This window comes from Catharus ustulatus, chromosome 6 (assembly GCF_009819885.2).
Source record: "Catharus ustulatus isolate bCatUst1 chromosome 6, bCatUst1.pri.v2, whole genome shotgun sequence".
NCBI lineage: Eukaryota > Metazoa > Chordata > Aves > Passeriformes > Turdidae > Catharus > Catharus ustulatus.
The window spans coordinates 35,787,539-35,811,993 of record NC_046226.1 but is presented as its reverse complement, the minus strand read 5'-3'; the positions used below and the strand labels follow the sequence as shown (position 1 = coordinate 35,811,993).

The window sequence follows — 24,455 nt, the reverse complement described above, 5'->3', positions numbered from 1 at the left end:
TTCAAAAAGCTGATAACCACAAACACTGTGGATTTTTTTAGAAGTTGTTCTACAAAGAACAAGCTGCAGTTTAGAAAGTCCATGCCTGTGACTGCAGAAAGCAAGCTGCAGGTGCATTATGAAATAATTTCATTCTGTAAAAGTGATTAAAAATATTAAACCTTCCTCATGGAAATAAAACTCTTAGAGGTAGAAAACTCAAGTGAGTTCAATCTCCATATGACAATCCACATAATTTCATGGCAGATTAAATGAATAATTTAAATAATCCAAGAAGCAGAAAGCCATTCAAATAGGTACTGCTTATATTTTTATCTCATCTGTGTCCACTGATCAAATTAACAGAAAAAAGTAACATTGGCAAGATAACAAGAGCGTCTCAATTAGATATAATTATGCCTGATAAATCTTTTCCCATGAGATGTAAGGCAAGACAGCTGTGACAAGCACAGGCTGCAAACTGATTTGTCCTTATGCCTTGAAACACTATGTGTTATCTTCTAAATGAAGCAAGTGATCCAATCTGCTGAGACCCATGGCACAAGAGCTGCAGTTGCCAGAAAATAATGTGCAGGTCCCAGCAAGTTTTAGTTAGTCTTCAGCAGCAAAGTTATTATTACCAAAGTTCTATTACCATAGGAGAGGTCTGAATCTAAACCAAGAATCCAGTTTCTGGATGACCTGGACTCTGCACCAAGAGAGCTCTATGGCAGCTTGCTTCTGCTCTGGCATCATCATGCAGCCTGTTAGACACCACAAGCAATATGATTAAACATACAAGTAGCAAGGGCAAAGCATCTTTTTTCACTGGTCCCATGTGAAAGACTGATTTGCATTGGACAAAAATATCTAATATCTTCACTGTCTTTTTTCTGTTCCCTGCCACTACTTCATTTCCCTACTCACTGTTACTGAGAATGCTCGCTTTCATGTTTCTCCAAAAGCATTTATTCTGGCATGACTTTTACTGACTTAGACACATTAAATATGGTGCAAAATGCATCCCTGCATGTGGATCAAACAAACCGTAATTTATAAACTGGAAGCTGACACCAAAAATAGAGAAGGCAGAAAACTACTTTTTCACTCCAAGTCAGACAACCACTGCAGTTTGCTTGATGCCTAGCTTGAATAAGTGCAATAGAACATGCCACACAAGGTAAAATGCATCAGTAGGATAACTAAACTGATGTGCAACTACTACCAGCTCAACTGAGACAGAAAAAAGCTTCAAAGAGCAGAGAAATTAATTTATTATATCTGCAGTTGCATGAAATAAACTGGCTATGAATTAGAAAGCCTACTTCAAGTTAAACAATGTAAAAAACTTTGAAAACAGTAATATAGTAAAACATAATTCAATCCAAGGCTCCTCATGCATTTTAAGAATAAAAATAGACATTTCAGAAAACGTACAATCTCAAGCTCTAGATAAGAGTAAGTTAAAAATAACTGCCTTGAAGTGTTTGTTGGTGCCCTGTCTAAACCTAGAAGTGACATTGACTTTCACTCAGCAGTAGTAAGATCCCAGCTAAATGAGCATGTTTAGTTTTAGCCTGCCCAGTCCAACAAAGACAGACTAAAGAAAGTTCAACAGAGACCACCAAGCTTCAGGGGCTGAAGTACACAAGGAACAGGGACAGGCTGAGATATCTGCACTTGTTACTCTGGAGCAGACTCGGGGGATCATCTTGTTTTGTGCATCTACATAAAGGGAGATTACAGTGAAAACTAAGTTCAAGTCACTATCACTGTAAGTTACTGAAATTCAATAATCAGGACAAGGAAAGATTCCTCTGTAGCAAAAGGTGTAAGACTTTTGTGGCACATGAAACACTAAAAGAAATATCACTTCCTCTTTCATAACATTGTTGATAAACACCACTATTAGGGGGAAAATATTAAAAAATAGAAACATTTGTAATGTTCTACTAAAATAACTAGAAAATTTTAAAACCTGCCATAGTTCAAAATAAACATAAATCTTCATAAGCCATGCCCTTAACAAATATTTTGCCAAAACACAGTTGAATCTCTTCATCCTGCGCTTCTGGACACCACAGATTCAGACATCTTTTGCAGCACCCAAGACACTACTTACAAAACTCAGCATCTCCTATTCTGTAGAAAATTGACCCCAGACGTTATGTTAATTTTTAGTTTTAAATAAGTACATTTAGCTACAAAAAGGTCAAAAGACTTTAAAAAAGCCCCATTCATGTCTTGAAACATAAATAGCAGCTCATAATAGAATCAGGTCAAATACCAAGAACTTGGAACATGCAGATGTCTTCAGAAGGAGATTCAATTTCCAAGCAACATCTAATAGGACACATCCAAAGAGAACATTTATGATCCCATTAAAATCTCTTCTTCTAATGTGCCCCCTCTCTTCTTTAACATTCTTCAGATAAAAAGATTTGTGGTTTCATGTCTATCAAAAAGATTAAAGAGAATTCAAGAAAGAATCTGCTTCACTGAGACTGAATTATTTTTTCTCTTTTACAAAATTAGAAATGGGCTTTGGGTTTGGCATAACACTAAGAATGGATGATGAACAAAAAGATAAATACAATGAAGATCAGTTTACCATGTCTGAAAGCATCCATTCATAACTTCAGACAACAGTGGTTGCACAATGCACGCAAAGACCAACCCTTCTGTAACCATTCAAACACTGAATAAAACCAGTTATTAGTTCGGTACAAAAAACATTGAAAATTCCACTTTCTCAAATATTTGTAGAGATAAAGTTGTCAGGAAGTTACAGGAGACGAAATACTGGTTTCACAAGCATCTACAGCAAATCCCCGCACTATCACATCACCAAACATGACAAATTTGGTCCAAATGATATTCGGACACGTGCTCAAACTCGATCAAGTGTGGTAGAACATGATACCAAACTAGTATCAGTGGTAGGGAAGCTCATTAGATCTAATTCAGTATAAAATCATAGTGGTCTAAATAATGAATGTATAATGCACATAAGTCATGCTGCTACCTGGTAAGTATTTTGATTTTATTTAAGCCAACAGAATAATTTAAGAGATTGATACTTTACATACGACCGCTGTACTTTCGACCCAGTACTGGGAGTCCTAAAATCCTGCTTCTGGCATCACTGAACCAGCGTCCTAACTTTGTAACCTTCAGTTTGGATATATATCATTACATACTCTTCACACCAACTTACATGGTTTCGTGTGCTATTGCTCTTTCCTCCTTTTACTTAGGAGGAACTGAAATGCATTTTGTGTTGCAGCACTTCTTCGACCTTCAACTTCCTCACTATCATCTAGTATTAGGCCATGCAAATAGTCAGTGCAAATTAAGAAACAAGTATTGTCCTCAATTCTAGAAGGAAAGAGGGATCAAAGATCTCTAATCTCAGGAGCAATGGAACGGAATCAAGAGCTCAATGAGCCCAGACTGCACATCATACAGTAGCTGTTGAGATACAAGACGCAGACAGAAGAGTCTGGCCCCATTACTTGTCCCCACAGTGCCACTGTCCCAGACAATCAATACGCAATTTGTTCAAAGACCTCCCCTTCTGAGACTGATACAAACACTCAGTTTTGTATCTCAACAACAGGAGAAATCTCACACTGCAGCCTAGCTTCTAATCAATCTCAAGTTGAAAAATAAGTCATTACAAATTCTGCTCTACCTGCAGCCTTACTGATCAACAATCAAAAGCATTACAAGTGCTTAAGATTCAATCTTTGTAAGTTAGGATGTCCTTTCTGGATCCTGTCTCATACCACTTGTCCACTGAGACCCAAAACAATTAGCCTCTGCATCCCCTGTCTAGGTACAAAATGAACCTGCTTAACTTCTCAATAGAACAGAAAAAAAAATAAAGAAAAATGCTTAAGTTTTGGTCAGACAAGCAAAAGCAGGAATAAATAAAATCATCTTTCAAACTCATCACACCACCTCTTTTTAACTAAGCCTAGGCATTTGCCAGTAAGCACAGGCAGTCAGAAGGAAGTCAAAAGTGTCTGGTAAGAGTGAATTGGGTAGACAGTGGAAGGGCACGATCCCATTTGTGTTTGTACTGCTCTGACATCCACAGAAATTTTCAGGGTGAGCCTTAAAACACTGCAATGTAATGATGAGAGTCTTCTTGAAGAAAGGTAGTATGAAAAAAAGCTCTTGGTAACCAGTATTTCAATCTTCAATAGTAACACTGGAGAGGGGTGGTATTTCAAAATACGAGAGTGGGGGGAAAAAGGCATTTCCCTGATAGAAAGTGATTTCCTCTACCAAAAAAAAACCACAAAAGCTGCTCACACAGCATTAGTGCTAACCATACTGGAGGGAAAGAAAGACATAAGACATTTAGCTACAGAAACTATTGAGCAACCAGATACCACAGATACCACTACAGGCTCCCACTACATTTTATCTTCTTCTTTTCAGAAGGAAGACTTGACAGAAATCTATACAGAACAAGTAATTACATGAACTAACAAGGTATTGACACCTTCAAATCTCTCTCAGATTTGATATATAAAAACACATACACTCCAGTTGAAGTTCCTCCCGTGAAATTGCATTCATCATACAGTTTCTCATTAGAACATTCTTGTGTGTGCTACAGCTCTCACCACTGCTGGGACTCAATCTCACCCACTCATTAGTCTGCTTTTATAAGATCTGTTGGACACTTTTAGACACACAAGGGGCTAAACCAAAACCCAGAAAATTCAAAATATTTTGGTAGTTGGGGAGAAGAAAGAAGTGTTAATGAAAAAAAGCAAACTGGAAGGAACACACAGATAACCACCTCAGCTGTTTCCATAGTAAGCCAAAAGCTTTGAGGGCACCCTTGCCTCAAAGCTGTTATGGGAAATGCATAACACAGCAACTGCAATTTCAGCAGTGACTGCCATGCAGCACTAGAGCTGATGCTGAGCTGAAGAACACTATCCATGCATTTGCTACAACTAGACAAGAACTAAAATGGAAAAACTCCAAGTGACAACATGAAGCATGTTGGCTGACTCCCACAGTGTCAGCAAAGACACTCTGAAGTACAGCCAGGCAGTACTTCACACAACTTTTGAACACAATTCTTTCTGAAGATGTCTTAAAAGCCTACACCAGATGTCAATCCAGATTTAAAGGAATACTTGATAATACATTTAATGGTCTCAGATTTGACAATTTCTGTGCATTTGCATGCATTCTGTTTGATTCCTTTTGCAGTTTTATAGACCTTCTCATTCTCTATTGCTACAGGTCAAAATGCACAAGACCTCACTTAAAACAGTTACCTAGCAGGCAATGAAAATACAAGGCAATCTATTCCCATATTACTCTAATTTGCAGCATGCCAGGTACTATGCTGGTACCACTGATCATCTGACTTTTGAACTAAAACTGCTGGACTAATGCCAGCAGCAGAAAGGTGACAGCCACCTTAGCCCAGCACTGTCTCTAGGTATGAAGAGGAAGGTTGTTAGCTCACATGCAGTGCTACACTACTGCTATTAAATGCTCTACACGTGCAATTACAAACTCAGCAGAGCGTTACACTGTGCCATGTAGGCACTGAGAGCTAAAGCTATAATAATAAATAAAATAAGTCCAGGGCATAGGTCTGAGCATTAATCCATAACTGTCATGGTTCTGTTCAAGCTTACTAAGGGGCCATTGATGTACATGAGATCCCATGAGGCCAGGGACTGTTCTCAGCAAACAGCGGGAGTTTGAGCTGAGCAGAGCCACTCCTGGGAACAAAAAGCAGGCTGCAGACAAGTGCAGATGTAGTCCCTGCCTTCCTATGAGCTGGCTCAAGCACCTCCAGCACAGCTTTACAGCTAGTTATAAATAAATTTGTCCACAGTAGGTTGAAATCTAAAGCCCAAGGCAGCTTCTGCTCTGAACACTACTAGAGATTTCTCATGTGTGTTAAGACACCTTGCTCAAGGGCACCTGCATTTCCTTACTTCACAAAGTCAATGAGGTAAACTAATGAATGAATACAAGGCACTGACATTACTGTAACGTCACATCAAAATACAATCTAATTAGTACCCATAAATAGAGTGCACGCAATGCAGAGCAGCACCACTATCATGCAACTATGCTGCACCATATTAGTTATCTAGATGATTCTGTATTTTGCCTAAGATGTCCAATTAGGGCTTTGGCCCTTTCCAGTCCATGAAAAGTATTTTGTATTTGTGTCTGTGTTATCTATTGTCAATATTGTAATTATTCTGTTTGATTCATTTCCATTTTAAATCAAGACAGCTAAAATAGTCTAAAACTAAATAAGGAGGAGGAGTGAGATACAAGGAAATCAAACTTCATCCCAAAAGTAATTGCTTCTGCCACTAGTAGAAACCATCTACAAAACCTTCCCCACAAAAATCCCTTCTTTCCTAGATGCAAAAAATGAGCAGATCAGATGACATTAACCTTACCAGAAGCAACAGTTTGTTCCTCACATGTAATCACGAGACTGGACAAGTCATTTGCGTTCACAAAACAAGCAAAGGCCTTGAGAAGAGAGTCTGCCCAAAGCTGTATATTGCTATTAAACCAGTCCTTCCCCTTGCAGCCAAGACTGTCCAGCATCTCAGAAGTGACTGAGACCAGATGAACCATTCCCAAGGGACAGCTACATGCTGTAAGCCTTTCTCAATTATCTTCCTTGTGGGGCAGAATCAAACAGTTTTTTGGTACAACCACTCAGTGAGATAATGACAATAGTTCCGTTTTGGAAGTATTTTCATTAACACTGTATATGTTCATCTTAATGACATTCAACACTAATTAACATCACTATAAAGGGAACAGCAGTGGCACTTCAATAGTATCCTACGTCTTTGGTTCAAGATTTTGAGCACAGGGATAATAAAACACACTGACTTTCAACCCAGGGTGTAGCACCTAACCTGCTTGAAGCTGCAACGTATTTCAAGAGCTTTTGGCCTCTCAGCTAAGTACTAAGGTGATAACAAAGAGAGGTTGCAGCAAACAAGATAGCTACTGCTACTGACATTTTTAAACCAACAGAACAGTCACTCAGCACTAATACTTGACCCAAAATTAAAAAAAAAAAAAAAAAAATACCAACACCTTCAGAAAGGATTTTTCTACCTGGAAAAACAGCTTTGAACATCTGACACAAAGAGGTTTTCGTACCTCCTCTATCAGCAACAGGAAAATACTGTAATGCAGAAACCAACCACTATTAAGGAGTATTTTGCATTATACTACATATACCATTATTTCATTTCCAAAAGTACTATTAAACAGTAATAATAAATTACTTTACTTGCAAGCATATAAAACCCACATACTGCTGAACAGCAGAGTTTTTATTCCAACCTGTAAAATGCCACTGAAATAAGGCTGCACTGTTTCACAAATCCTCTTCTTTCCCCATGTAAAAATGTGAACATGAAAAACCACACAAGCAGGTACAATGTTTATACGATCCTCATGCAGCTTCTCTGTTACAAGGAATAAAGTTCTAATTTGTAGCTAAGTTTCAAAAAAGCATTAATTTAGGTCTGTTTTCTGGTAGCACCTGGGGAAAAGAAAGCTAGAGATTTTGGAGAAAAGCAGGATCCAAACTTAAGAAACCAGTCAGAATGTAAAGCATTAAGCTTCATTTCTATCAAGTTGTGCTGATTCTTCTCCCACCTCCCTTCAAACAGATCAACTCTTCTCTCACTTTTAAAGCTAGAAAATGCGACATCTCTGGACCATTCTTTTATAAATTGTAATGCTTAGGAAAAAGAGGGAGTGAAGAAGGAAGAGGCAGAAATAGATTATATAATTCACTTGTTCATAGAGTTTTAGCTATGATATTTAAACACAAGTCAAAAAATTGCTTTCATCTGCACTGTTCTCTACCAAAAAGCATTAGCCATGCTAACTCTGGATGTTTCTGGATTGCTTTCATCCTCTCCAGCATCCCTGAGATTCACAACACTACCTTCCAATATATTCCAAACAAGTCAGTGATCAAAGCATTACTTGATTTTAAATCTGTCCACTAGCTCTGTTTCACCAATTACTTCAAGTTTGACCCTTGTTAATTCTAAATAACTCTTCCTATTACTCGTAACTGAAAGATTATATGACAATTTTATCTAAGAATTCCTTCAACTGCTCCTTAATTTTAATACTTGTATCAGTTTGTGAGATCTGTCTACTTAGCCTTTAGCCTAAGTCACTTAAGGCCCTCCTTCAAGAACATAAAGAGACCTGTCACCTTAAGTTAGACTGCATCCTACTCGAGAATATTTGATAACTACTATTAATTGCTTTGTAGGTTTTTTTAAGTAAAGTGCAGGTTTACAAGAAACAAGGAACAGTTAAGCTCTCTTCCCTCACCCAGTACTTCACATATTTTTTTATCTCTGGGCATTCCGTGCTTTTACAAGAGACAAAGTTTACCTTGCCTATAATTATTTTTCATGTAGCCAGCTCCACACAACTGCAATTAAATGAATTAAAATGACTGCTGCCCCCATTTTCAGGACTGATGCATTCTTCGCTCTCTTGCCCTTGGCAGGCATAAAGTTGTTGGCAGTCTGAGGCAAGTCATTACATTTAACCTGCACAAACAAAAAGATACTTCAACAATGTAAGAATGGAAAACGTAATTCAGTTGCTCAGGTATGTAAAGTACCAACTTGCATACTAAAAAAATACATTTAATGATGTCAACAATCAGTAGATAATTACTAACTTGTGTTAAAATAACAACGATGAGCACCCTTTGCAACATTTAATAGCTGCTTACTATCACACCTTTGTTTTACCGGAGATATGCTTTAAATTACCAACAAATTTGAAAGTCTTTACTGCATCAACACCACATATACAAGTGATTAAATCTAGAATACACAGTACATTACTGCATGTTCACACCCAATCCCAAAACTGTTGTTTGGAGACAGAATAATCTGTCCCTGTTCTCAAATCTCATCTAGCGTATTCATTAACCTTAAAAATTTCCCACTGAACATAAAAGTACAATAGCACAGAATTAAAAAACGTCCTGATGATTTCAGCACATGATAAAAAACCCTGTAAAGTCCTGCACATCTTCTGGCTTTAGCTAGATAGGGATGCAATTGTATAATAAGGCAAGAAATAACTTAAGGCTCTCAAATTATTCCACAGTGCATATCTCACAGTTCAAATAGCAAAGTGGAAGCATCTGTGGTAGGTATTTCTCCAGATTACCACATTCAAGTACAGGCAAGCCATAAAAACAAACAGATCTTAATTCTTAAAAAAGCCTTTCAATTTGGAGTGGATCATGTTTTAAGATACTAGCATTTTCCTTTTGTTTATATTAACAGAGGCATCCTAGCAAATATTCTCCTACCACCTCTGTATATGGCAATGCAATAAACAGTACAAGATTTGGGAATTCCCAGAGCTATGTCAACTACAAGTCAATGACTAACCTGTTAGACAATGCAAAAGTCAAGGAGGGAGGTTAAACAAAACTAGAACTGACTTTTGTCAATACTTCCCTCTTCAAAGACTGCAAAAGAAGAGCAAAAGAAGGAAAAGAGTCAAGGAAAAAAAATCCAAGGAAAGGATAAACTATGCTAACAGCTTTTACAGAAGTATCTCATTTTCTCCTCACTTCTAAATGTTTTCTTCAGCAAAAGCTATGGGAAAGCATCGTGGTTTGTTCTTTCTTCCAGCTGCCGTTTCATTAATACAGTGCAGTCTACTGAATTATTTTATTCTGATTCATACAATTAGCTAAATACATTTGGAAATAGATAATCAGTGCCAGTATCACATCATTAATGAAGATATACTTATTTTCAAGGCATGAAAATGCTAAGCCATAACTTTCTTCTGCACAATTATGCAGTTCTTCGGCATGGACCGAAAACATAAAATACTATTTCAGCCCTTACAATTTGAAAAGAAAAATACTCCTAAAAATCTCAACTGCATCCATCAGAAGGAGGGAAGGTCCTCTAGGATTTATCTATTGAGGTCTAGTATTGTCTTCTATTTGACTCATACAAAAATACTCCAAAAATAGTATCAAAACATTTTAGCTTTCAAAAATTTAAAAACAAAAAAAAAGCAGATTAGTAATTCAGAAAGTGAGGAGAGAAGCCTTGTCCACAAAAACAAAAAGAGATCTTTTAACAATTCAGAGGTAAAAACTGTAATGACTTTTATACAGCACTAACACATTTAAGCCTGCAGTATTTCATCACTCATTGTCTTCTTTAATTTTTAAATATGCAGACAAAGTTATGTTACACTACAGAAATGCAAAAAAGAAAAAGTCTGATCTTTGCCACAGATCAAATTTGGCCCTGCCGAAAGTCAAATGTTCAAGATGTGTACGTTTCTGTTTACATGAGTCTCTTCAGAGAAAATAAATAAGTACACACACAGGCCACTGCTCACTCTGCCACCCAGATAAAGGAAAGAGGCTTTACTGTTGCAGGTGCTGCTACCCCTGCAAGAGACATGAAATGAGCTGGACACCAAAGCAAAAGTGTTTCACATCAGTGAAAAAAAAAAAAAACCAAAACTTTTTTGAAGTTGTTTAAGCTGTACCTACCATAGCACTTCCAACAGCAGTGCCCTTTGAGGAGCCCTCTAGCTATCCCCAGCTAGCAGCCTGCAGAGCCCACAGAGGTTTAATCCAGAGCTCAAGCTCTGCTGGCGCAGGGCTGGCTGCCACATTGCTCCCAGTGGCTCAGGGCTTTGTCCCGTTAAGCTTTAAAAGTCTCCAGTGAGGCACATACACCAGTTACTCTGGGGTAGTCTGTTAAATGCTCTGTCACTCTCAGAATTATTTGTTTTAATTTCTATAGGTTTTCTGGTGCATAAACTGGAATTCTCCTAGAGGAAACTAAGCTAAAAATCCCTGCCCAGAAGTCCAACAAATGTGACCCAACCCTTCATGGTCGCAGAGGTCCAAACCAACAAACCACAGCTGTGTCAAGACCATCCAACTCAGGAGACCAGACTAAATTCTCTGAAGTAAAATTATACTCAAATACAAAATGTTTTTAACTGCAAGACTTGATAACCCCACCTCCTACCACAGACCCATGTCTACACTCTGCCAAATTATTTGCTATAGTAAGACTAATTGACAAAACCATGCATATAAACAGCAATTTTGAAACCAAACCCCTCTTTGAAACAAAAAGAAAAAAAAAATATAAAAACGGAAATAACCTCTCCCATAAACACCAATCATCATAGATCTGTACCAAATACTTCCAATGACCACGTGAATTAATTTTGAGTGAGCAAGTAAGACCAATACCTTATAATAAAAACAAAACAAAAATAAAATTGCAATCATTTGAAAAAGTTCCAAGAACAATGTAAAAATGTTCTTGGGGCTAAGCTGTGGTAATTGGTTGCTGGTTGGGGTTAAACCACAACAGTAACCTTTGGTCAAATATAAGAATGCATGTATTAAAAGTGTCTGTAAGTCTTTAGAGACAGCTGTCTGTATGACCACCAACAAGAAAACCCAAGAGATATATCAAAGCTGCTGCTGTGAACAACTGGCACACAGAAAGTTCTGCCACCATAGCAATAGTCTTACAGATATTATCTGCCATTCTTAAAAAAAGTTCTGTATTAATCCTATTTCACATCAGCATACAATAAGCCTGTCATTATTTATTCAAAAGGCAAAAGAAAATTGATTTAGTTGATGGTGCTGTAAAATGCACCATCAGCTAAACTCGAGAAACTCAGGGAACAGAACCATGCTACAAAAGCAGCCCTTGGCACCTCCTGGAACCCCACCACCCACTGCACAGAGAAGGCAGCAAGGCTACAGAGGTAAAGAAAGATGCTTGGCAATTTCCTCCACCCAGAAAAGTAAACCTTAAAATCCATAAAATAATCCAGTCAAGTACATTAAACATAACCAAGTCTCACAGGCTGACCCAACAGGCAACTTTCGTCTAAGTTATGTTCAACTTCTGACTCATACCTCCTAGCAGCCTGGAAGAATTTGTTTCCTGATGATTTTAGCTAGTTTAGATTTTTTTAATCCACTATAACATCACCAGTCAGGAAAAATAGGATATATTTTAGGGTTAACTGAAGAAGCTTTCACTAAATTGAAAGTTCGTGTCAAAGCACAAGTTCAAAGTCAACACATCTTAACAGCTGCAGTAATAAAGTCAGAACCAGTCTCTCTGAGGTTTATGTGAGTATGTCGAGGTGCAAATCCTGTTACCTCAAAAGGTAAATAAACAACTAAATTTAAACACCTCCAAAAGCTATATGAGCAGTGAAGGTAAAACCATACGGATTAAAGAACAATCCAACTTTAAACCAGCTATATGATATGTGCCAGTAGCTTCTCTAAGTTTTATTTTATAGGTTTTTAAAACTTAGTCTTCAAAAACCATTCCACTAATCTCCACAATCTACCTGAAGAAAGCATTCCTCCCATTCTACAGAGTCAAAGACCAAAAGTAAAAGTCTTAAAACATCAACAGAAAATTCAAAGGGCCTCTCAGGCCTAGGCATGAACCACTAGTCCAAGTAACAACTCCTCCTTCTCTGTGATACACTTTTAGAAAAGTTGTTCTACACACTCATGCATTTTTCAGGAACTGGATTTCTCTTGAAGAGACATCCATCCACTATGCAGGGAACAAGAGCTAGGACTACTGCACTGCAGCATCCAGTATGAGTATGAAGTAGTATGGAGACACAGCTTTGCAGGACTCCACTCACAGACTCAAACCCTTGAAAGAACCAAGACTAATACTTGGTTAGCAATTATACAATTCAACAGCTACCAAGATTATGAAAAGTGTTCTGTCTCTGCATTCAAAAGAAGTGCTCTTTAAAACAGGCTTCCATAAAGAAAACAAGGCATGTAAATGCTTAGCCTCACTTAACACTTAACATAAAAGACATGTGGCAGACTCTAAATCAAATACCTTACCCAGTAAACTGTGCCACAGAACTCAAAGAGACTGAGACAATGACATAATTTAGCTTTACATATGAAAAAAAAGACATCTAAAACCATTTTATCTGCTGATTCATATTCAAAAACACAGTTAAAAAACCAAACAGTTCTAGTCTCTGCAACTCCTAACGGGTTTTCCTAAGTTCAGAGTGCAAAACTACTATCAAAGCTAACACCAAAACTGCTACAGACTGTGTTAGTGTTATGCTGCCAGCAGCACAAGAATGAAAAATCACAAATTATAGTCATTCAGCCTGACCAACGACCATAATCCATAGGTTTACAATTGACCCTTAGGTTCATCATTGCTGTTAAGGCTGCACCCCCAAAAAACATTGATTGCCTTTCATTAGAGAATATCTCAAGTCTCACAGAGCCATCAAATCCCACTGTATAAACCTCCAGCTTGAGAGTCCTCATTCAAATATTACACTGAACTCCTGTGAAATATAAAGCTTAAGACTATTTAAAAGCTGCAATTTACAGATATATACTTGAAATCAAGTCACTGAAGTCAAATCTCCCTGGAAACATAAAATACAGACAACGTAACTTTTTTTCACTCACAGAAAGATACTGAACCTATGATTAATTTTACATGAGAAATCAACAAAACCCTCACCTAGCAGTTCTTAAAACTATGCATTTACACTGATAAAAGAAATAACTGCACCTACTATTGCTGCATTCCTGTCATAACTTATTAACAAGTTTAACAAATGGCTTTCAGAATAAATGAATAAAACAAAAATCTAAAATAGAAAGAAGCAAACGGAGCAAAAAAATATATAAAAGATTAAGATAATTCAATCATGTCTTACTGAATTTTTAAATATTTAAATTAAAGAAATAAAAGCAATCTGCCTGAAGCGAAGAAAGTCAAGGAAACAACAGATCAAAACTGTCTGCTAAACAGCCAGCACTTAGGGTCAATGAGAATAAATTTCAACTTCTGAAAACGTCAGCATTAGGGAAACCAACTTGCGTGAGTGAAATTGTGATGAAGGCAGAAGCTCTGCCTCTTTACCCCAGTAGGGCATCCCGGATTTCTAACCAGCAGCAGTAAGAACTCAATAGCTTGCAGTAAACCCTTACTGAAGGGATTAAACTACTGATATGGAGAAAACTGTTCCTTTTTCTTCCCTACAATAGGCATGCTATAGGACAAAACAGAGGAATAGAAAAGAAATTCAACTGGGCCTCAAACCATTCTCTTACTAGACTACCTCACATTTTCCCAATGTATTTCTAAAGTTATCATAATGACCTTACAGAAGTTCAAAACAACCAGTTGGAATATTCTATGTTCTTAAGTTCTGTTCTCCTATCTTAGAAATAAAAAATGCCTCCACAGTAGCAAAACTAATAGTTCTGAAAAAGACATTTTAAAGGATATATTTGACACAGATTTAGAAAACTGAGAAAGCAATAAGAGCTACACAAGAACAAAATGCTCCCAAAGTACCAGCAGAATGCTTATAAAGTATGAGGGGAAAAAAAAAACCCTCCTTGAAAAGCTCCAACAGAGGGAAGACGCCCCTTTTTAAAACAACAGCTATGCAAAAGTTAATCCCAAACTTTAAAATAACATTTCAGATAAATATTAGAGGGAGAAAAAAAGCTCTTCAAGACTAGAACCAATGATGCACAACTGAACTACAATAATACCTCTCATTATAGAAAAAATAGATCATGAATTGCATGTCCCCATATTAAGTCCTCACTCCAGGCTGCAGCTCCACCCTTTCACAGGTCTGTGTCAGTGCCTGCCTCTACACCTGCTAGCCTTTTTCATCAAGCAAATTTTTGCAGCCCTACAATAGTCAGAGCTGACATTCCATTTTGCTTCTGACTTCATGATCTAAGAGGTTTTATGAACCACAACTGAAAGCTAAGTATGCCTATCCCAAACAGCAATGATGAAACTAAGCATTTTATTAGCATCAGTAATACCTTCTTAATGCAATGTTGAGCAACTAAGTGCACATCCTTTAATCAACTGGCCGTAAATAAACACTTTAAATGGTGAAAAAAATCTTCTGTCCCTCGCTTCATATCACCAAAATTGCACACACAAAACATTAAATCAAGAAAATTCTCTTTTTTAGCTTTACCTAAACATAACCTATGGGGTTGTTTTTCTGAAAAAAAAGAAAAAAAAATACGGTGAAGTTCCCACACTGCTTCTACATTAATAACTGGTACGGCATCTGATGGCCTAAGGCATAAAAGCCTTGACAATGAAACACAACTCAGAGATCTCTACGATTACAGTTGCCACAAACTTCTACCTTAATACTTTCACATGTCTCTCCCAACACTTCAGCTGAAGGGGAACGGAGTCTAGCCCAGCAATACATTCCAAATAAATAACAACCAAACTCTCCACCTGAGAGAGCACAGATACTTGCTACCCAGTTAGTACTTGCAGCAAAAACTCTTTTCCCTTTTACAAAACTAGTTTATGCCTTAAAGGAAGCAAGTGCTTAATTCCCATAGCTAGAAAAAGAAATAAAAACGATCAATCAAAATCCCATCATAAAAGGGCTGCTTTCTAAAGAAAACACCAATCTTGGTTCATCCACACAGATCTGGAACATAATGAAATCTGACACCTTTACTCTGAAGACAAATTTGCATTGTATTATCAGCTAGGGCTCCGTGCTCACAGATGCACTTCATTCAGCATGCAGTAGCGGGTTCATTACAGCAGCATCACTCGATATTTTTACAGCGATTTTGCAGGCAAAATCTTTAAACACGATTAAGTAAGCAGTATTATTAAAGAAATAAAAAGCCTCCGTTTTATTTTACGGGTTAAAACGTGCCTCCTCAATCTAAAACATACAGATGTTGCGGCCAAGGTTATACAAGGAGATCTTCATTAAGTTGAGCGATTCCCATTTTGTGTCGCTGCTTTACCAGACATGAATGAGTGCATTCCTTATTACATGAAGTGAAGCTGCATCACAGCTATCCAGTACAAATAATACAGTTATTTTTAAACATAGCATGAGAACACTAACATAAGGACTTCATGCAATATAAAACAGGGGAAGAGCAAACAAAGTCGGCTTTGGAAGGTAATCGCGTTCGCATCTACCTTTCCTTGCTTCTCCGCCTCCTCCTTCCCCTTACGATTCAGTTTAAGGCATTCCCTGTTTTCCCACTTTTCCAGGCTCCCAGTGAAGAAATCAGCCACCCGCAAACATTTTGTTCCTCTACCCCGCCTCCTCGTGAGCAGAGCATTCAGAACATCCCCACCGGCACTGCCCCCAAATCACTTAATTGTTATCACTACTGCGGTCTCAGCACCGGCTCGGAACAAAACCAGTCCCACTACACCCGCGCTGGCTATAAAAAGTAAAGAAGGGAGGGGGGGGGAAGGGGGTGAAGAGAAGGAAAAAAAAAAAAAAAAAAAAAAAGGGGTTTAAGTGCAACTTACAGCGGCGAACAAGAGACAAGTTATCTAGCGAGCCGGGGAGGCAAGCGGCGTGTGCCGCTCCGGGCCGCGGGGGAGCGCGTCCCCCGCCGCAGGGCGCCCTCGGCGCGGCCGCCTCCGCACGGGCGGGCAGCGCGGGAGCCGCCGCCGCGGAGCGCAGCGGGCCGGGCCGTCGCCGCTCACCGCCGCCTCCGGCCGCGCTGCTCCCGCCCGCGGCTGCCTTTCCTGCGGAGAAAAAAGACACAAACCCGGAACCTAGCAGCCGGCACGGATCACTGCAGAAGGACCCGCGCCCGACCCGCCGGCACGGCGGGCTCCCGCCGCCCCCGGGGCGCTCAGGGCAGGCGCCCCCCGCCCGGCTCTGGGCGCTGCGGTGGGAGGCAGCTCAGAAGGCCACTTTCACCCGGACCCCGCTGCCCTCGCCCCCGTTAACTCCTTTCGGGCTAGGGGCCGCTACCCTTCCCCCGCACGCACACCCACCCACCGCACACCCCCTCCGGCCAGCGGCACGGCAGCTCCCCACGGCAGGCTCCGCGGCAGGAAGGAGGGGGCGCGGCGTGCAGCCCGCCCCGGCTCGACGCTCCCGCTCGCAACTCACCCAACAAAGTTGCTGCGGCGGCTGCCGGCGGCTGAGCTCCGCTCCGCTCGCTGGGCTGGGCTGAGCGCGGCGCTCCCCGCCCGCGCAGCCCGGGATGAGCTCACCCCGCGCCCGCCCCGCCGCGCTCCGCCCGCCGCCGCTCTCGCGAGAGGGGCCGCCCCGCAGCCCGCCCGCGCCACGGCGGCGTTCCCATGGCAACAGCCAAGCGCCGGGCCCAGCGGGCGGCTCAGGCCCGCGCCGAGATCCTGCCTTTGCATTGACTTCTTACCATTTTGTATTTACGTCACTTTCCAGCCTCCTGGAGACCTATAGGGAGAAGGTCACTGTAGTTGCTAACAGAAAGTCAAATCTTACCGGTACCATACGAACAGTATATCCCGAGCTCTTTTGCTGCCAGTTAAATTAAAATGGATTCTCCCTTAGCTATCCATCACAGATAACAAATTAAAGATGTGGGAAGGCACATCTAAAAAAACAGCATACGTCAACATCACCCCTTGTTCTGCAGGAACACTGCTCTTTTTTCAAATGGCCACAGTTTTGAAAAGAAGCTGCGGGTAACACATTACGGATACGCTGCTAGTGGTTGTCACTGTCCTTGACTCGGCACGACGTTAACAATCTCAGTTAAACCACTTTAAGTGAAGCTTTCCCTGAAATTGGGACACTGTGATTTGGACTGGCAATGTTCCAGCAGTGTGCAGCATGGTGACAGCTAGAGCGAGCGAGCTGTGGTGAGCAGCTGCTCTGCCGCAGAGATGCTCGCTTCACACCCCATTCATTTTCTAGGAATGTCCAGACAGCAAAGACCAACAAAACTTACATATGGATCCATGTGGCTTGATACCTTTTGAAGATGTTCCTTATTAGCCTTCAGTACTGATGTTTAAATATCATGGTGTTTGGTACCATAAAAATATCCAGATTTCCAGAGAGCAATCACTCTTTTTTACAGGTTCCCAACTTGAAGTTGTGACTCCTGAAGGTGTTATGGGATCAGACAAAACAATTCTGATGTCATTTTCCTGAGAAGAAGAAGAAACATTATGGATGAATAAAGAACTGATCCCAGTGCTGCTCTGGCACAGAACAAAAAGTAAAATTGACAAGCTATTAAAAAAAAAACCAGAACATTTTCAGTATTTAAATATGTTTATCTTACATCACCCACATGAAGTGATTTTTTTACTTTTAAAATATGTGGGGGTTTTTGGTTTTTTACTTGATGAAAACTATTTTATTGGCAGCCAGAGCCCCAGTCCTATAAAGAGAAGTCCAAAGAGACTTACAGGCCTCAGGTTCATATACACAGCAGCACTGGATGTGACTGCAATATTAGGAACTGTGGTGTGCAATTACTAAATTTGCCTTCATCAGAGGAATTTAGATACTGAGGCTCTGGCTTGCAAGTTCTTTAATGAGGTTAATGAGGCTAGCACATTCTCAAATAGTTTGTATGATCTTCCTTCACCCACTGCTGCTGTGTCAGATCTTCAAATGAGGAAGACATTCAGAAGGGGCGCACAGGGAGGGAGAGGCTCTGACACCAAGCACCAGCCCAGCCTGTGTGCTGTCTGCACACACCCTCGCCTGCAGTCCAGCCAGGAGCTGGCTCCTGCAGTTTCTCCCTGAACCCCAGGCCTGAGAGGTTGACATCTGGTACTGCAAGGGTCCCTTGTGAGGCCTGCTGGTGTGAGATGATGTTCTCACCACGTTCTCCCTTTTGCATGATTCTCCCCATCTAGAGCTGTGATTAGGGGAACAGCAGCACTCAAGAAAAACATGTGTTCTCACAGGTGTCAGGATATCCAGAACTCATGTATTTTCTTTCTGTGGAAGCACAAACTTTTCTGTGTCTTCATAGTGAGCAGTTTTTAATTAGGCTTGAGGAGGGAAGGAGAATTTAGAGTTTACTCCCGGTCTATGTAAAAATGTCATCAGCAGAGCTGATCTAGAGTAAGAGGGATAACAGGGGGGTTACTCCAAAATAATTATCTTGCCTCAACAATGCACATCTAATTCCAGAACAAAAGGACTCCCTTTTCTTTTATTGAGCGCTCACACACCAGTCTCTGCTTGACTGTCTGTTACAGAATGAAGGATGCACAGCTGGTTTCTCTGCGTAGAGACAAGCCTCAAAAACTCCAGTGATTTTTGAATGCCAACCCTTCTTCTGCCACTGACTTTCTGTGTCACCGTAAGCAAGTCACTTAATTTCTGTTTTGTTTTGTCCTTTAAACAAAAAGGGAAAATGATACAGTTATTTACCTCCAAAGAGCAAGGTGGATGTAAATTAATTAATATTTATGTTGCTCTCTGAAGATTTGACTTTATGAAAGGGTAAATAGTAGGACTGTTTCTGAGCAGAGCTGGCTAGAGCTACTGGAAACACAGGGAAGATCTGACTAAGAACCTGAACCACCCTGAAACTGAGTGAGTAATTTATTCACTGATGAACAATGAACATGTGAAAGTTTGTATCCAGCACCCCCTTCCAAGAAGCATTACAATTCGGATATACAACTCCCCAGAAAATTAGATGAAGCAATTCGCACAGCGATGATTTGACAAAGCCCAAGACCAGTGCATTCCAGGATATTCGTGTTCTCAGGAAGTCTCTACATGTGGGGAAGGCTTTAGGTTCTTGGAGTGTTTTCCAGCATTATTACCCTGGGGATTAGAGGACCGTCTTTTATATGGATCATTTCAGTGATCCAGTTCATATCACAAAAACAGTTATACTGCCATAAGGAATGCCCAGTTTTGCTTTGAGGCACTGGGGATAGGGACAAGAGGCAACTTCTTTAGCCAGTGTTGGCAGGAAAGACAGCATCTTCTGAATTAAAACTTCTGTATGCTTTTCTGTTTTTTTCACTCATCAACAGGCCTTTTCTGACATCAAGTAGATATAAACACTCCCTGACTTCACCAGTTATAATTCTAGGCAACTCATACAGTCATTTGAACTCTCTAAGGGACTTCAGAGGCATTTTAAAGCAATTCTCTCTGCAACTTACAAGAATTCATCCTGAAGTAAATCTGTTCCATTTAATTGGCACGGGTAATTACTAATAGGGCATAAAAGTATTTGAAGTCATTAAAACTCCATGTGAGAAATGCACATTAGCTAGAAGCAGGGGAAAATGTATTTTTTTTTTAATAAATGCAAGGAAATGTTTCAGACTTTGGTGTATTTAACATAGTAGAAATATTGAAGGATTTCTCTCATAAAGGATTTGAAAAGAAAGCATGCAGGAGCACTTGGAACAAAGCAGCACATGGAGCAAAGTGTGCAGGTGAGCCTGAAGGCTGGTGCAAAGGGATTGTCAAGTAGGAAGTACAAAACGAAATGATCAGTGTCAAGTCTGACAGGCCAGAATTGTGACCTCTCAGCTGTGGGCTCACAGAGGCACCCAACCACATTGCAGCATCCTCTTGCCAAGCCTGTCTGTCCTGCTTTGCAGTCAGCAGCCTCTTTCTCACAATTTGCAAGGATCTGTGTTATTCTTATGCATTTCTATGGTCTGCCAAACCACTGGAATAGAGAAAAAAGCCCAGAAACTGTACTAATGGGAGCCACTTAGGACCTAGATAGCTGTAGATTCCTCAGAAAAGAATTGTAAAACACACATTCAGAACGTGTCTCAAGTCTGCATTTACAGAGGCATGTACATAGCTATTAACTTTATGAATCAATAAGGCTTTTCAATAATAAAGTCATAGTTAATAACCTTGGCTAAAAGTGGTTTTTTGTAAAAAAAACCCCACATTTTATTTGGATGCCCATCAGAATGCTTAAAAATTTTATTTTGATGTTACCTTTTGGTTTTAATTTAGTACCTGGAGCAAGAACATGGCTGGTTAGACCAAGATACAGTAATTCAGCATAATGTGTCAAATAGTCATAATACTACAGGGTTAGGAGAAAGTGCAAGAAAAGGGAACGAAAATTAGAAATTTTTCCTTGCCTGACAAGAAAGTAAAGCAAAAGGGACGTTTTTGGAGAGAGAGTTCTTGGTTTCAAATTTGCAAGTGATGTGATACAATGTCAGCCATTAAATCATAACATTCAAGTATTTAAAAAACAACATAAGCAGAATTTAACTGCTTTATTTAATAAAAAACTCCCTTCCTGTGCATTAAAAGATTAGGGATGAAAATTCAAATACTCAAAAGTAATAAATCCCAAATACCATCTGCTTATACATTTATTTCAAATTTCTTTGGCTTAGACACTCTATAATATGAATTGCAATTACATGAATGTATAACTTTCTCCTCAGTTTCTCTGAAGCCTGGAAAATCAGAGCGCAGCTCCACACCTTCCTTTCTGCTAACTGTTGTTCTGTTCTGAAGACAGGTGGATGTGTTGCCACCTAGGCTGATCTGGAGTGTTCATCAGAACAGAATGTTTCACAAACAGCAACAAATGGATTTTTACCCCTTTCCTGTAAGGTGATATTTTTATCCTCATTTTATAGATTGAATAGCTAGCACCTGGCTTTCCAATGCGGTTAGGAAGGAATAACTCTTCTTTTCCAGAAGCACACGCCCCCAGGAATTAATTTGTAATTGTGAATACTTCTGCAAATCAAGCCGCAGTTTCCCTGGAGTAAGACTTAAGCAACACAAGATGGCATACACAGGCACTGGTAATGGAAGAAGTAGATCTGTTTACTCCACACTCTGCTCCTTCTTCCTCTTGGTTGCCTGTTCCTGCCCCTGTGCTGCCCCAACCTTTGTGCTGCACAGATGTTCATGTGACTCCACGGCAAACTAACTCAGAGACCTGCTCCAGCTAGAAACTAACCCAGCAGGAAAAATAACCACTAGCATTCAGACAGATCAGTTTCCTGATCCAGTTGAGACTGTGGCCTCATAAATGTTTGATGCAGGATAGGACAGAATACAAGAACAGAAACAAACAGCCGAGAAGGCAGGTAGGTAGGATTTCTTCACTCAATGGCAGCGTCAGCTAGCTCTGGATAGAAGCATTTGTTGAACCTCAGAATTAGGGGCACAAACACATCAGTTTTGTTCAAGGACTAGACTTGAAAGGAAAAGACATGACTGCAAGCGAGTGTGGTAGCGGTGGAAAGGACATCATTTCAGTTCAGTTGCCCTTTTACCTTGAGACTTCTGAACTCTTTCTTTTTTGGCTTCCTATTTCCCTTGCCTTCCTGCTCTGTGGGACTGTTGTTCACTGATGGGGCTAAACACCGAGTTCAAATGTAATATTTAAATTGGCATCTCTTCATAGCTCTTTTGAGCGCTTTGTAGAAAGGAGGCCCGTTTTATTCTGCAAATTAGTGTAATATTTAAGACAAGTGAGCTGGAAGGAGGAAATGTTGTTTGATTCTCGCCCCAGGGTTGCTTCTACGTTTTTTGAAGAACACATTCTGGATGATATTCATGTAAAGTCCAAAGTGTCTCAGTGCTGGCTCTGACACCAGAAATCCTTCCTTTCTTTTCTGAGAAATGGCAAAATTTCATCAGCAGCCATGGAGAACATTCCCACCAAGAACAGCTCACAGTAGCATGCTTGTAGCATTTGCCTAGGAAGTGGAACATGTAGTTGGAGATTGACCAGAGGGAAACATAACCCAAGTGCTCTGTATTCAAGGAAAGTTTAGTCCAGGCAGAAAAGAGCAGCACCCTTTCTGTTGGCAACATCTCAAAATGAGAGTGCCCTCTCATTTCTACTTGTAACAAGCATTTCTCTCTAGCAAAGGGCTCTGGGCTGTTCATGCTAAGGAATCTCCTAGTCTTGGATGTTAACAGTAGATTCATTTGAAAGAGGAGGAAAACAAAACCCAGCATCCATATAAATTTCTAGAAAGCTTGAGCAGCATTCTTAAACAAACTTGAATGATTCATTCTGAAGGAAATATAAAGTAAAATGCCCTCAGATACATTTCATTTTTGTGTTTCCATAATTCAAGGTGACTATTTTTTAAAGTATTTTATACACAATTAGTCTGAAATATGGTTTTCTAGCTCTCAATTTTCTGAGCAAAATATAGAATGACACAGTTATTAACCTTTTCGAAACCTCTCCTACACACAACAGAATTAAATTCTACAGGAAACTGAATAGCATTGGGAGAAATTCCAAATGACTTACCACTCATTTGTTTGATGGATAGTTGGGCTATCCATTGCTTTTTACAGAGCTGCCAATCACTGAAAGTGCTGGGATATATTCCGAGAACTCTCTTAGAATCACAGATTGCAGTCACAGGGTTCCATGGCTTAAATTATTATGAAAGAAACAGTTACATTGCATGAAAAGAGATGATACTGTTACCACGAGAGGATAATATTGTAGTAACAGCAGCTTCCACTTTTCAGCAGAGTAAGTTGCTTCTTTCAATATAACATTCAGAGATATTATTTGTTTGGAAGACTGTTCTGTCTCAGTACTGATGTTGAAACTCCAGCTGAGATCACCGTATTAGATAGAGAGGGGAAATTGTTGTATCAGTTTGTTTATTCTGCATTTGGCAACTCTCTAAATACTCAGTTTCATTCTTTCCATAGCAAAGGGTGTTAGTCACTCTGTTATTTGTCTGAGGATTTCATATAGCAGGAAAAAGAGGGGAGAACACACTTCATTATTTTTAAAGTCCAAAAACTAACAAAAAGATTGTAGAGCATGGCTAAACCATAAAATTATTTTCCATGCTATTTTGAATGAGCTGAGCCACCTATAGTTACTATACCTATTATAAAAGTTAATTTAATGAAGCAAGTTATGCTGAGTAGCTATACTTCTGTTTTGCTTATTCAGTTCCTCATTCATCCTAGATCATCCTAGATCTAGATCTCTGTGAGTCAACAAATTTTTTTTTCTTTTTTTTTTCTTTTTTTTTTTCTTTTTTTTTTTTTTTTTTTTTTTAGATCTCAGGCTTGAATTCTAGCATTTCTGCTGGGAATAGTCCTTCTCATCTTGTGTCCACTCCATTCAAAAGAAAGATTTGGGTAGGAGGGAGAGGTGTGGAAATCAAAATTTCCTCTCCTCTGGCATCAATTCCATAGGGTTTCCACAGAGAGTGTGATTGCTCCAGCCACCACCCTTTTATGTGTGGGTTCTGATTGCCTTTCTGCTTCCACAGGGTCTGAAAAACATGATGTGGGATTTAGAAGGCTACTCAGAAGTTACTGATAGATTAAGATCTCATAAGACCACTTTATGCCATCCAAACCTCAGTGTTCACCTTCCTCTTTTGTTGCTGTGTGTACATCAGGCTTCAGCTGCTTTGAAGTCATCTTCCAGATATTTTGCCAAAGGAGCCTGCATTGAAACATGAGGATGTTAGAACTGCAATTGCCATACATCTTACAACTGCAACTGGAATTCAGAATTCAGAAGAACAAGTAGGAAACTGAAGTGGTCTTTTACAGGGGTCTATAAAGGAAAAGTGCCAGATATATAC

At 39.7% G+C, this 24,455-nt stretch overlaps 1 protein-coding gene and 1 long non-coding RNA gene across 5 annotated transcripts in view; both read right to left on the bottom strand.

Moving 5' to 3' along the window:
• Window positions 1–17,083, bottom strand: part of SIPA1L1 (signal induced proliferation associated 1 like 1) — a 200,234-nt gene extending 183,151 nt beyond the window's left edge. For 3 of the 4 annotated variants that reach the window (XM_033061859.2, XM_033061862.2, XM_033061861.2), the window contains exon 1: window positions 16,425–16,506. The gene's annotated coding sequence lies outside the window, so the exon portion shown is untranslated. Of the gene's footprint in view, window positions 1–16,424; window positions 16,507–17,019 lie in introns of those variants that run through there. The other variant, XM_033061860.2, reaches the window with a different exon arrangement.
• Window positions 17,084–24,237: 7,154 nt separating this feature from the next.
• LOC116997214 overlaps window positions 24,238–24,455 on the bottom strand; it is a 67,954-nt gene continuing 67,736 nt past the window's right edge. Inside the window, exon 3 of the long non-coding RNA XR_004418134.1 lies at window positions 24,238–24,313. This is a non-coding gene — a long non-coding RNA (uncharacterized LOC116997214). The remainder of the gene's footprint in view (window positions 24,314–24,455) is intronic.